The sequence below is a fragment of the Oncorhynchus mykiss genome, chromosome 19, assembly GCF_013265735.2.
Source record: "Oncorhynchus mykiss isolate Arlee chromosome 19, USDA_OmykA_1.1, whole genome shotgun sequence".
Taxonomy (NCBI): Eukaryota; Metazoa; Chordata; class Actinopteri; order Salmoniformes; family Salmonidae; genus Oncorhynchus; species Oncorhynchus mykiss.
In genome coordinates, this window is record NC_048583.1 from 9,325,776 (window position 1) to 9,338,402 (window position 12,627).

Consider the following 12,627-nt stretch of genomic DNA (forward strand, 5'->3'; position numbering starts at 1 on the left):
TTGACATCAAAAGGAATACCAGTTCAGTTCACTTGCCTTCAAACTTCTTCTGAAAGTTGTCTCTCTCCCTTTCTAACTGGTCTCTCTCTTTAGTCAGCCCGTTGTAACTCGTCTGTGGCTGGTCTCTCTCTTTAGTCAGCCCGTTGTAACTCATCTGTAGCTGGTCTCTCTCTTTAGTCAGCCCGTTGTAACTCATCTGCAGCTGGTCTCTCTCTTTAGTCATATTCATTTTATGAAGAGAGATATGCTTATTTTTAGAGTCTCCGATACTTATGTCATCTGGAAAGGATGGATACATATAGCTACTGGTGAAAACATCATTTGTTACGGCTACTGTAAGTGACAGGCATTAAAAACACACAGTCCTCGGGGACCACCAGACATTTCAACATGTTGTTGTAGCTCTAAACTAGGTAATTTCACCTATTCAAAGGCCTTATGACTACTTGACAATTGGAATCAGGTGCTAGCCCTGAAATACACATGGAACAGCTGGGGGTCCCATTATAGAAGCGGTGCACATTTTTTTTTTTTGACCTTAGCATTACACACCTAATTCAAATCCTCAAAACAGTATGATGAGTCGATAGCTTGAATCAGCTGTGTGCTGCTATGACAAAAATAAAAATGTGCTTCCTTTTGGTTCCCCTTGACCAGTATTGAGAAACACTGGTCTATATAGTCTGCTGAAAAAATACAGCAATATCTTGGTTGTGGATTGCAAGTTCCTTAAACATGTTTAACAGAGGATGAACTTAGGGAAGTTGTGACCTTGTGAAAGTCTGATATAGTGTGATGATTAGACAAGAATACACTCACAGACTAGTCTCAGGGAGATGTTGAGAGTGACTTGTAGAGCACACAGAATCCCAAAGCTCACAGCAACCATCCTGTAGAGCCTTCTCCCTGAATCCCCAGGTCCTGAGGAGATACACACTGATGCCCTTTTAAATTACTTGTTTCTAAACAATATTGTAAAAAAAACTGTATGTGAAGCCTCAAAACACAGTTAATACTATAAGTTGCTATCAGTTAGCATTTTTCTTGTGCTTTTGTTCATGTGTTTAAGTCTTTGTCTGTGTACGGTATGTGTGTGATAGAGAGCTTCCCTAGTTTTTACCTGAGCGATGGGTTTCAGTCTTTGTTCTTTTCTTTGCTCTGTTCTTATTTTGCACAATAACTTTTTTTTCTTCAATAACCTCTTCATTGATGTAGTCATCCATCTTAACTAACTGTATAGTTAGTTACCTTTCCAAGTGACTCCTAACGGTAATATCTATTATATTTCGAACTTCTCTGACAAGTAGTTGGTCTGATATGCGTCTCCACCACTTACCTCTCTGTTATCCACTGCAGTTGATAGAAGGTTTTAAGTATCCAATCACCTTTAAGCAGGAAGTTGGTAGACCTGACAGGATAATCTAAACACAGCGATATAACAGGATAGTTGCATGACAACAAGTCGTGACGAGTGCAGCCTTTCAGCCTATCACTTTTGGGTATCATTCATAAGGAAGTTATGGCTTGTACTCTGTGACCGGCCATCGATGGCCATATAAGGTCCTTTCTTTCTATCTATGTTTTCTGTCTGTAACATCAGTATGAAGAGTTATTCAGAGGTGGTGGGGGAAATCCATGTCTGCATCTTTATCAGAGGTTTAAAAGGGGAACGTTACGTGTGCGCGTGCGCGTGCATGTGCGTGTGCGTGTGTGTGTGTGTGTGTGTGTGTCTGCATGCATATGTCCTCTCAGGTCTGTTCTGCCCTTTCTGTGTCCAACTGCAGGTGACACGATTTTCACTATCTAATAACGTTCAATCAGGAAGCTGGTAGACCTTGTTGAAGGACTTTGTTCCTTTATTTATTCATCTGTGACTTTGTTATTCTTATTGAAGTGATAAATAAGCATAGGTTAATAATTGCTCCCACCTTTTCTTTTTTTTACCAAGCATAAGCCTATGGCAAATCACATGACATGTTGCTAAAAAAGAATGAAGAATCATTTTCCAGAGTACAGTTTGTCTACATACTCTCCTCTAAATCTAAACACAACAATCACGTGTCTTGTTTTTTCTCTCTTCCGATATTCTCTTAATTGTATTTTTCCTCCTCTGTCTCTCTCTGACACTAAGGCTCCTTTCTCCTCACCTCCCATCTCCTCTTCTCCCGTCTCCTGTCTCCTCTCCTCCCATCTCCTTTTTTCCCGTCTCCTGTCTCCTCCTGTCTCCTCTCCTCTCCTCCGGTCTCCTGTCTCATTTTCTCCTGTCTCCTCTCTTCTACTCCCATCTTCTCCCTAATAGAGGAAAAAGTCCAGATTCCTTCAAATTGGCCAATATTATACAATGTGTTTTTAGAAGGAAGCGAAGAGACCATGAGGATGCAAGGAGGAATCAAGGAAGGATGAGTTGAGAAAAGCCCATGGGCATGTCTGTAATACCTCTATGGTGAGTTCATCTCTCACTTTAACCACTAGGTGGCAACATCACCCAGAGAGAGAGAGAGAGAATTACGCTGGGTGACAGACAGAAAGCCTGAGAGTCTATTTATGAACCAGTGCATCAATCTAAGCAACATAATAATAAAAAAAAACATCAAAATCCATACATTTTTGCATTGGCTGCATCTCAATCCACCACATCTGCCCCTTCCGCATCTGTGGTGGAAGGTGGCAGAGCTAAAGAATTGTTTGTCAGACCATGAGACATCCTGAAAATCGGTCTTCCCATGAAAACGTCTGTAGTGTCCGAATGGTGTGACCTACAAACTATTATGACCCAGTATGTAAAGGTGTATTCAAGGCTTGTATTCTTCAATGTGTTTTGAGAAGGAGATGAGGACAGAGAAAGTATTTATACTTACAGCCTGAATTGAAAATGGATTGAATTTATTTTTCTCTCACCCACACAATGGCCCACCCACACAATAGCCCACCCACACAATAGCCCACCCACACAATAGCCCACTCACACAATAGCCCACCCACACAATAGCCCACCCATACAATGGCCCACCCACACAATAGCCCACCCACACAATAGCCCACCCACACAATAGCCCACCCACACAATAGCCCACCCACACAATAGCCCACCCACACAATGGCCCACAGTGACGAAGTGAAATCATGTTTTTAGAAGACGGAAATTCCAAATAGTCCACAGAAACATGTCAAACGTTTTTTATGATCATGCCTCAGGTAGTTTTAAAAATATATATTCGATAATATATCAACCGTGTGTGTAGGTTTTTCAATAACAGCGGGAGGAACAACGGCAGCTTTACTCTGTAGCGCAAAAACTCACTCTGAGAGCCCCCACCTATCCACTTACGCAATGTGACCTTTCACGCTAATTTTTCAAAATAAAAGCCTGAACCTATGTCTAAAGACTGTTTACACCTTAGGGAAACCAGAGAAAAGGAATCTGGTTGATATCCCTTTAAATGGAGGATAGGCATGCATAGGAACAGAAGGGTTTCAAAATAAGAGGCACTTCCTGATTGGATTTTCCTCAGGGTTTCACCTGCAATATCAGTTCTGTTATACTCACAGACAATATTTTGAGAGTTTTGGAAACTTTAGAGTGTTTTCTATCCTAATCTGACAATTATATGCATATTCTAGCATCTGGTCCTGAGAAATAGGCCATTTACTTTGGGAATATTATTTTTCCAAACATAAAAATAGTGCCCCCTAGCTTCAAGAGGTTAATATCCAATCACATTCAATCAGGAAGCTGGTAGACATTGTTCCTTTATTTATTATTATGTGTCTTTAATAAGAAGAAGAACAAAGTGATTTTTTTGCTAATAATTAACCATGAAAAAAGCAAGAAAATAATTTAGCTGAGCATTTGCCTATGGCAAACCACATGACATGTTGCTGTTAAGTGATTGATATATTTCCAGTACTGTATGTCTCCATACTCTTCTCTAAATCTAAACATCATTATTTCTTTAATTTTTCTCTCTTTCTCATTCTCCAGTTGTCTTCTTCCTCCTCTACGGTTCTCTCTGACACTAAGTGTCACGTCTGCTCCCACTCTTCCCTGCCCCTGGCGCTTGAGGTTGCCAGGTTGCCCTGCATCACACACTCCTGCAGTCCATCATGCACACCTGGCGTCACTCATCACGCACAAGAGCGAAATTGTAATCACCTTGACTCACTTATCATCTGTTTATTTCCTCCCCTATATTTGTCAGTTCCCTAGCGCTATTCCCGGCTTCTGCATTGTATTGTTTTTGTCTTTTGTATTAGTTTGCTGACGTTGTCTCATTCCATGTCCGGCTCCTTCCACTCCCTGTACCTGCTTCGTCTCTCCAGCGTCATTCCATGTGACACCAAGGCTCCATCTCAATCGGTCTGTCCTAGAATCCTGACCTATCTCCTATCCTACTTCTCAAACCTACACTCTAAGAAATAAGGGTTCTGGGGCCTCCCGATTGGCGCTGCGGTCTAAGGTGCTAGAGGCGTGCTAGATGTGTCACTACAGATCCGGGTTCGATTCCGGGCTGTGTCGCAGCCGTCCGAGACCCATGAGGCGGCACACAATTGGCCCAGTGTCTTCCAGATTAGGGGAGGGTTTCGCCGACCGATATGTCCTTGTCCCATCGCTCACTAGAGACTCCTTGTGACAGGCCGGTCGCAAGCACACTGACTTCAGTCGCCAGCTGTACTGTGTATCCTCCGACACATTGGTGCAGCTGGCTTCCAGGTTAAGCGAGCAGTGTGTCAAGAAGCAGTGAGGCTAGGAAGGGTTGTGTTTCAGAGGACGCATGGCTCTCGACCTTCGCCTATACTGAGTCCATATGGGAGTTTCAGCGATGGGACAAGACTGTAACTACCAATTGGATCTCACGAAATTGGGGAGAAAAAATGGGTTAAAAGTGCACCAAAAATTACAAAAGGGTTCCAAAAGGGTTCTGCTGCTGTCCTCATATGAGAGCCTTTTAGGTTCCAGGTAGAATTATTCTGGGTTCCATGTAGAACCCTTTGTGGAAAGGGTTGTACAGGGAACCCAGAAGGTTTCAACCTGGAACCGAATGGGTTCTCCTAGAGCCAAAATGGGTTCTTCAAAGGGCTCTCCTATGGGGACAACCGAAGAACCCTTTTCGGTTCCAGATAGAAAAAAGGTGCAGAGAGTGTAGAGAGGCTAGAGTAGGTTATTGTTAAATAATTTTCTCCTGGATCCAATTATGGTTTGTGCCACAATTGTCATCTTTCCATGTCTTTAAAAGTCTTTAAAATAATAAATGGGTCTGAATACTTTCCGAATGCACTGTATATAGGTTCAAGCTAGTGATTGTCATTTTAGGTGGGTTTAGACATTTTTCAAGCATAAGTGAATGAGAGACATCGTACACACGTACACACGGATACTGGCTCTCCAGCAGCATACCCACACTATGTCTGTGTGGAGTTTGGACTTAGTAGGGATACAGGCCTGTCTGCTCAGAGAAGAGGGGGAGGAGCAGCTGGGAGAAACAAGGAAATCAAGATAGCAGTGGCAGCTGTACAAGTAACTCATCCAAACACGAGATTTATAAATGAAATATCAGTGCCATCATCAAATTATCTCACCCTCATCAGCCCTTCCCCTCTTTCTCACCTTGTTCTCTCTCTTCATTCAGGTTGTTGTAACTGGTCTGTAGCTGGTCTCTCTCTTTAGTCAGGGTGTTACTACTGGTCTATATCTGGTCTCTCTCTTTAGTTAGGGTGGTATATCTGGTCTGTAGCTGGTCTCTCTCTTTAGTGAGGGTGTTACTACTGGTTGGTTGCTGGTCTATCTCTTTAGTCAGGGTGTTGTTTCTGGTCTGTAACTGGTATTTCTCTTTAGTCAGGTTGTAGTATCTGGTCTGTAGCTGGTCTCTCTCCTTAGTCAGGGTGTTGTTTCTGGTCTGTAGCTGGTATTTCTCTTTAGTCAGGTTGTAGTATCTGGTCTGTAGCTGGTCTCTCGCTTTAGTCAGGTTTTTGTATCTGGTCTATATGGGAATCCATTTGATTGCCTGTTCAGGAGTCTTATGGGTTGGCATTAACAGCTGGTGAGAAGCCTTTTGGTCCTAGACTTGCCGCTCAGGTACCGCTTGCCATGCGGTAGCAAAGAGAACAGTCTATGACTTGGATGGTCAGGATCTTTGACAAGTTTTAGGGCCTTCCTTTGACACCACCTGGTGTAGAGGTCCTGGAAGGCAGGCAGCTTAGCCCCGGTGCTGTACTGGGCCGTATGCACCACCATCTGTAGTGCCTTGCGGTCGGAGGTCAAGCGGTTGCCGTATCAGGCAGTGATGCAACCAGTTACTAGGATGCAACATAGTTACTAGGTAAAACAACAGGTGAATAGTTCTAATCACCAGCACTTCTTACAACTAGGTGATAAGCAATGAATTTGGACACCAACTCACAGTAGACAGACAGGCCTAGGATCCCAGCCATTAAAACACACAGCAGCCCCAGACTCACTGCAAAAACTGGGAAGGGTCTCAGCTATCAGACACAAAGGAATATAACTCTATCAACCTACCAGGCCTCTCACATCTCAGTCATAACAAAGGAATAGAACTCTGTCAACCTACCAGGTCTCTCACATCTCAGTCATTACAAAGGAATAGAACTCTATCAACCTACCAGGCCTCTCACATCTCAGTCATAACAAAGGAATGGAACCCTGTCAACCTACCAGGTCTCTCACATCTCAGTCACAACAAAGGAATATAACTCTATCAACCTACCAGGCCTCTCACACCTCAGTCATAACAAAGAAAAGGTTTCAACCATAACCAGCATTATTAGAATATTGGAATACTGTATAAATCATACCCTGGACACTGGCAGGAGAGACCACTGAAAAACAAAACACACTAATGTACCCAGAGGCCTCGTGTTGACATGGTGCATTCACAATACACTTACTTCAATTGAGTCAATTCTGGACGTCTCTCCACAAAGCGCCCTGCACCGATTTACACACAGGCATGTCAAAAATTATTAGCCAATTAGAGGGTAAGGATGATGATGATGCGATTTAAGGGTCTTTCTGTACTGTTACGCACACACACACACACACACACACACACATGCACGCACGCACGCACAAACACACACATTCACACAATAGATTTTCTCAGTATCAGCAGTGGTGTTGGTGGGTGTTAGTCATGTTTACACAAAGATCATCAGTATTAAAAAGTGTGAGCAAACAAATTCTCAGCAGCCGTGTGTGTGTCTGTGTGTGTTCATTGTAAAGTGACCTGTATTAATCTGTGTGACCTACCGATCTAACTGTTGGATTAGGTGCTGCCTATAGAGTGACTGGACTCCACCATAAACTACACAGTCAGTGTCTGGACTCCACCATCAACTACACAGTCAGTGTCTGGACTCCACCATCAACTACACAGTCAGTGTCTGGACTCCACCATAAACTACACAGTCAGTGACTGGACTCCACCATCAACTAAACAGTCAGTGTCTGGACTCCACCATAAACTACACAGTCAGTGACTGGACTCCACCATCAACTACACAGTCCGTGGCTGGACTCCACCATCAACTACACAGTCAGTGGCTGGACTCCACCATCAACTACACAGTCAGTGACTGGACTCCACCATAAACTACACAGTCAGTGTCTGGACTCCACCATAAACTACACAGTCAGTGGCTGGACTCCACCATCAACTACACAGTCAGTGACTGGATTCCACCATCAAATACACAGTCAGTGGCTGGACTCCACCATAAACTACACAGTCAGTGACTGGACTCCACCATCAACTACACAGTCAGTGTCTGGACTCCACCATCAACTACACAGTCAGTGGCTGGACTCCACCATCAACTACACAGTCAGTGACTGGACTCCACCATAAACCACACATTCAGTGGCCCAAACACTATGTCTCCATACACAAAGGCCATTTCCAAAAAGTCTCAATCTGCTCCCCTTCCTTTCCTTATCTCCTATAGTTTGTAACTGCCACAGATCTGAAATACGTCACCATATTAATGCAACATGATGGAACCCTATCAACCTAGCAGACTTCACAACTCAGTCACAACAAAGGAATGGAACCCTGTCAACCTACCAGGTCTCTCACATCTCAGTCATAACAAAGGAATGCAACCCTGTCAACCTAACAGGCCTCTCACATCTCAGTCATAACAAAGGAATGGAACCCTGTCAACCTACCAGGTCTCTCACATCTCAGTCATAACAAAGGAATGGAATCCTCTCAACCTACCAGGTCTCTCACATCTCAGTCATAACAAAGGAAGTTAACAACCATAACCAGCATTATTTATATATTTGAATACTGTCTAAATCATACCCTGGACACTGGCAGTAGAGACCACTGAAAACCAAAACACACACTAATGTACCCAGAGGCATTCAGTCTTGACACGGTGCATTTCTCACAATAGCCAGAAGATGGCAGTATTTCACTCACTCAGCTAAATGAATGATTGGCCGACATAGCTTAAACTAGGCCAGGGGTAGACAACCCTGACTACAGTGCCATTAGTACTGCAGGATTTTTTCCCAACTAGGCACCACAACATATGTGTGTGAGTATGTGAAGGGGATAGCTAGTCAGTTGCACAACTGAATGCATTCACCCAAAATGTGTCTTCCACATTTAACCCAACCCTTCTGAATGACAGGCCACAATGGTGGCCTGTTACTGTACTGTCACCATTTTGTCCCAACTAGGCACCACATCTGGCCAACTGAGCTAATTGATCAGCTCAGTGATTACCTGAATTCAACACACCTGGTCTAACAGGTCGGATAAACGAAAAACATCAAGTGCCTGCAGAGTTCCAGGATCAGGGGTGTTTACCAGGTTCAGTACTTCCCAACCCTCTCCTCAGGGACCACCAGACTGGCACACCTGAATCAATTAGTCAAGGGGTTGTTGGATAGTAGACTCAATCAGGTTTGCCAGTTTAGGGCTAAAACAAACACTGTGAAATATCTGATGGTCCCTGATGAGAGGGTTGGGAAACCCTGAACTGGGGTCATGAAGCATCACTGTAGTGCTGCTTTCCATTATTCTGGGTGATTGATTAAAGTGGTATATTGGCTATCAGTATTCCAGACATGAATCAGTCCCTGATTAGAGGAGAAGGATGATGATGAGGTTGAAGGGTCTTTCTGTACTGTTACTATGGGAACCTTTTCTCAGTATCGGCAGTGTTTTAGCTGGTGTTGGTCATGTTCACACATAGATCAGCATGGAAGAAGTGTGAACAAACAATTCTCAGAAGTCATGTGGTGTTTCAAGCCTGCCTGTGTGTGTGTGTGTGTGTGTGTGTGTGTGTGTGTGTGTGTGTGTATTAGAATGTGACCTCCATTGATCTGTGCAACCTCACGTCCCTCTACAGATATGTCTGCTGGATTAGGTGCCTCAGTATCTATACAGTGGTTGGACTCGAACATAATCGACACAGTCAGCAGCTATGTCCCCAAACACGAAGGCCACATCCCAATAGTCTCAATCTTCTCCATTCCTTTCCTTGTCCCCTTTCCTTATCTCCTATAGTTTGTAACCATCACAGACCAGAAAGACCTCACCATATTAACGTAATAATATTGAACCCTATCACCTTACCAGACCTCTCACATCTCAGTCATAACAAAGGAATATAACTCTATCAACCTACCAGGCCTCTCACATCTCAGTCATAACAAAGGAATAGAACCCTGTCAACCTACCAGGCCTCTCACATCTCAGTCATAACAAAGGAATAGAACTCTATCACCTTACCAGGCCTCTCACATCTCAGTCATAACAAAGGAATAGAACCCTGTCAACCTACCAGGTCTCTCACATCTCAGGCCAATGTACCCAATAGTGTCAATCTGTTCCCTTCCATTCCTTGTCTCCTTTCCTTTGTTACAACCCCAGATCTGAAAGACCTCACCATATGAATGTGATATGATGGAACTCTATCAACCTACCAGGCCACTAACATCCCAGTCAAAGGTTGTCAGGTCAGGAGATGATTGTGGACTACAGCAAAAAGAGGACCGAGCATGCCCCAATTCTCATCGACGGGGCTGCATTGGAGCAGGTTGAGAGCTTCAAGTTCCTTGGTCTCCACATCACCAACAAACTAACGTGGTCCATGCACACCAAGACAGTCGTGAAGAGGGCATGACAAAACCTATTCCCCCTCAGGAGACTGAAAAAATTTGGCATGGGTCCTCAGATCCTCAAAAGGTTCTACAGTTGTGTAACAGTACTCTTCTGGCGTTGTGTACAATCAGTCATCGACACGGAACTCCAATATGTAGCACCAGTCATGTAGCTTTATTCTGTTAGCAACGGCACAAAATTGCACGTCATGCAATGCACGTCTCACCATCCAACTCTGCACTCACGCACGCTGGTTTGGTGCTTGTTCACTGGGACGATTCTAACCGGAACATCCCCCCTCGTAAGCAAGCTACGCAAACCAGCCAATAAGATGCCATGTTGAGTAGGTGAAGGCAAGACAAACTCAAACCAAAAACCCATTGGCTTAACAATAAAGTGGCAAGGGGAATCACCAATATAACCCTGTTACAGGTGCACCATCGAGAGCATCCTGACTGGTTGCGTCACTTCCTGGTATGGCAACTGCTCGGCCTCTGACCGCAGGGCACTACAAAGGGTAGTGTAAAAGGCCCAGTACATCACCAGGGCCAAGCTTCCTGCCATCCAGGACCTCTATACCAGGCGGTGTCAGAAGAAGACCCTACAAATTGTCAAAGAATCCAGCCACCCCAGTCATAGACTGTTCTCTCTGCTACCACACAGCAAGCGGTACCAGAGCACCAAGTCTAGGTCCAAGAGGCTTCTAAACAGTTTCTACCTCCCAGCAATAAGACTCCTGAAAATCTAGTCAAATGGCTACCCAAACTATTTTCAGTACCTCCCCTCCCCCCACAGTCCCTCTTTACACCACTCCTACTCTCTGTTGTCATCTATGCATAGTCACGTTAATAACTCTACCTACATGTACGTATTGACTCTATATGTACACATTGACTCTGATCGGTACCCCCCTGTATATAGTCTCTCTATTGTTATTTCACAGCTGCTCTTAAATACTTGTTACTTTTATCTCTTATTCATATCTGTATTTTTTTAAACTGTATTGCTGGTTAGAGGCTTATAAGTCAGCATTTCACTGTAAGGTCTACACCTGTTCCATTCAGCGCATGTGACAAATACAATTTGATTTGAAGGTGGAGAGGATATGATCCTTAACCAGCCTCTCAAAGCACTTCATGATGACAGAAGTGAGTGCTACGAAGCGATAGTCATTTAGTTCAGTTACCTTTGCTTTCTTGGGTACAGGAACAATGGTGGCCTGTTACTGTACTGTTACCATTTTGTCCCAACTAGGCACCACATCTGGCCAACTGACCTAATTGATCAGCTCAGTGATTACCTGAATTCAACACACCTGGTCTTCCAGGTCGGATAAACGAAAAACATCAAGTTTCTGCAGAGTTCCAGGACCAGGGGTGTTTACCAGGTGCAGTACTTCCCAACCCTCTCCTCAGGGACCACCAGACTGGCACAACTGAATCAATTAGTCAAGGGGTTGTTGGATAGTAGACTCAATCAGGTTTGCCAGTTTAGGGCTAAAACAAACACTGTGAAATGTCTGATGGTCCCTGATGAGAGGGTTGGGAAACCCTGAACTGGGGTCATGAAGCATCACTGTAGTGCTGCTTTCCATTCTTCTGGGTGATTGATTAAAGTGGTATATTGGATATTAGTATTCCAGACATGAATCAGTCCCTGATTAGAGGAGAAGGATGATGATGAGGTTGAAGGGTCTTTCTGTACTGTTACTATAGGAAACCTTTTCTCAGTATCAGCAGTGTTGTAGCTGGTGTTGGTCATGTTCACACATAGATCAGCATGGAAGAAGTGTGAACAAACAATTCTCAGAAGCCATGTGGTGTTTCAAGCCTGCCTGCCTGCCTGTGTGTGTGTGTGTGTGTGTGTGTGTGTGTGTGTGTGTGTGTGTGTGTGTGTGTGTGTGTGTGTGTGTGTGTGTGTGTGTGTGTGTGTGTGTGTGTGTGTGTGTGTTTGTGTGTGTGTGTGTTTGTGTGTGTGTGTATTAGAATGTGACCTCTATTTATCTGTGCAACCTCACGTCCCTCTACAGATATGTCTGCTGGATTAGGTGCTAAAGTGTCTATACAGTGGTTGGACTCCAACATAAACTACACAGTCAGCAGCTATGTCCCCAAACACGAAGGCCACATCCCATAAGTCTCAATCTTCTCCATTCCTTTCCTTGTCCCATTTCCTTATCTCCTATAGTTTGTAACCATCACAGACCAGAAAGACCTCACCATATTAACGTAATAATATTGAACCCTATCACCTTACCAGACCTCTCACATCTCAGTCATAACAAAGGAATAGAACTCTATCAACCTACCAGGCCTCTCACATCTCAGTCATAACAAAGGAATAGAACTCTATCAACCTACCAGGCCTCTCACATCTCAGTCATAACAAAGGAATGGAACCCTGTCAACCTACCAGGTCTCTCACATCTCAGTCATAACAAAGGAATAGAACTCTATCAACCTACCAGGCCTCTCACATCTCAGTCATAACA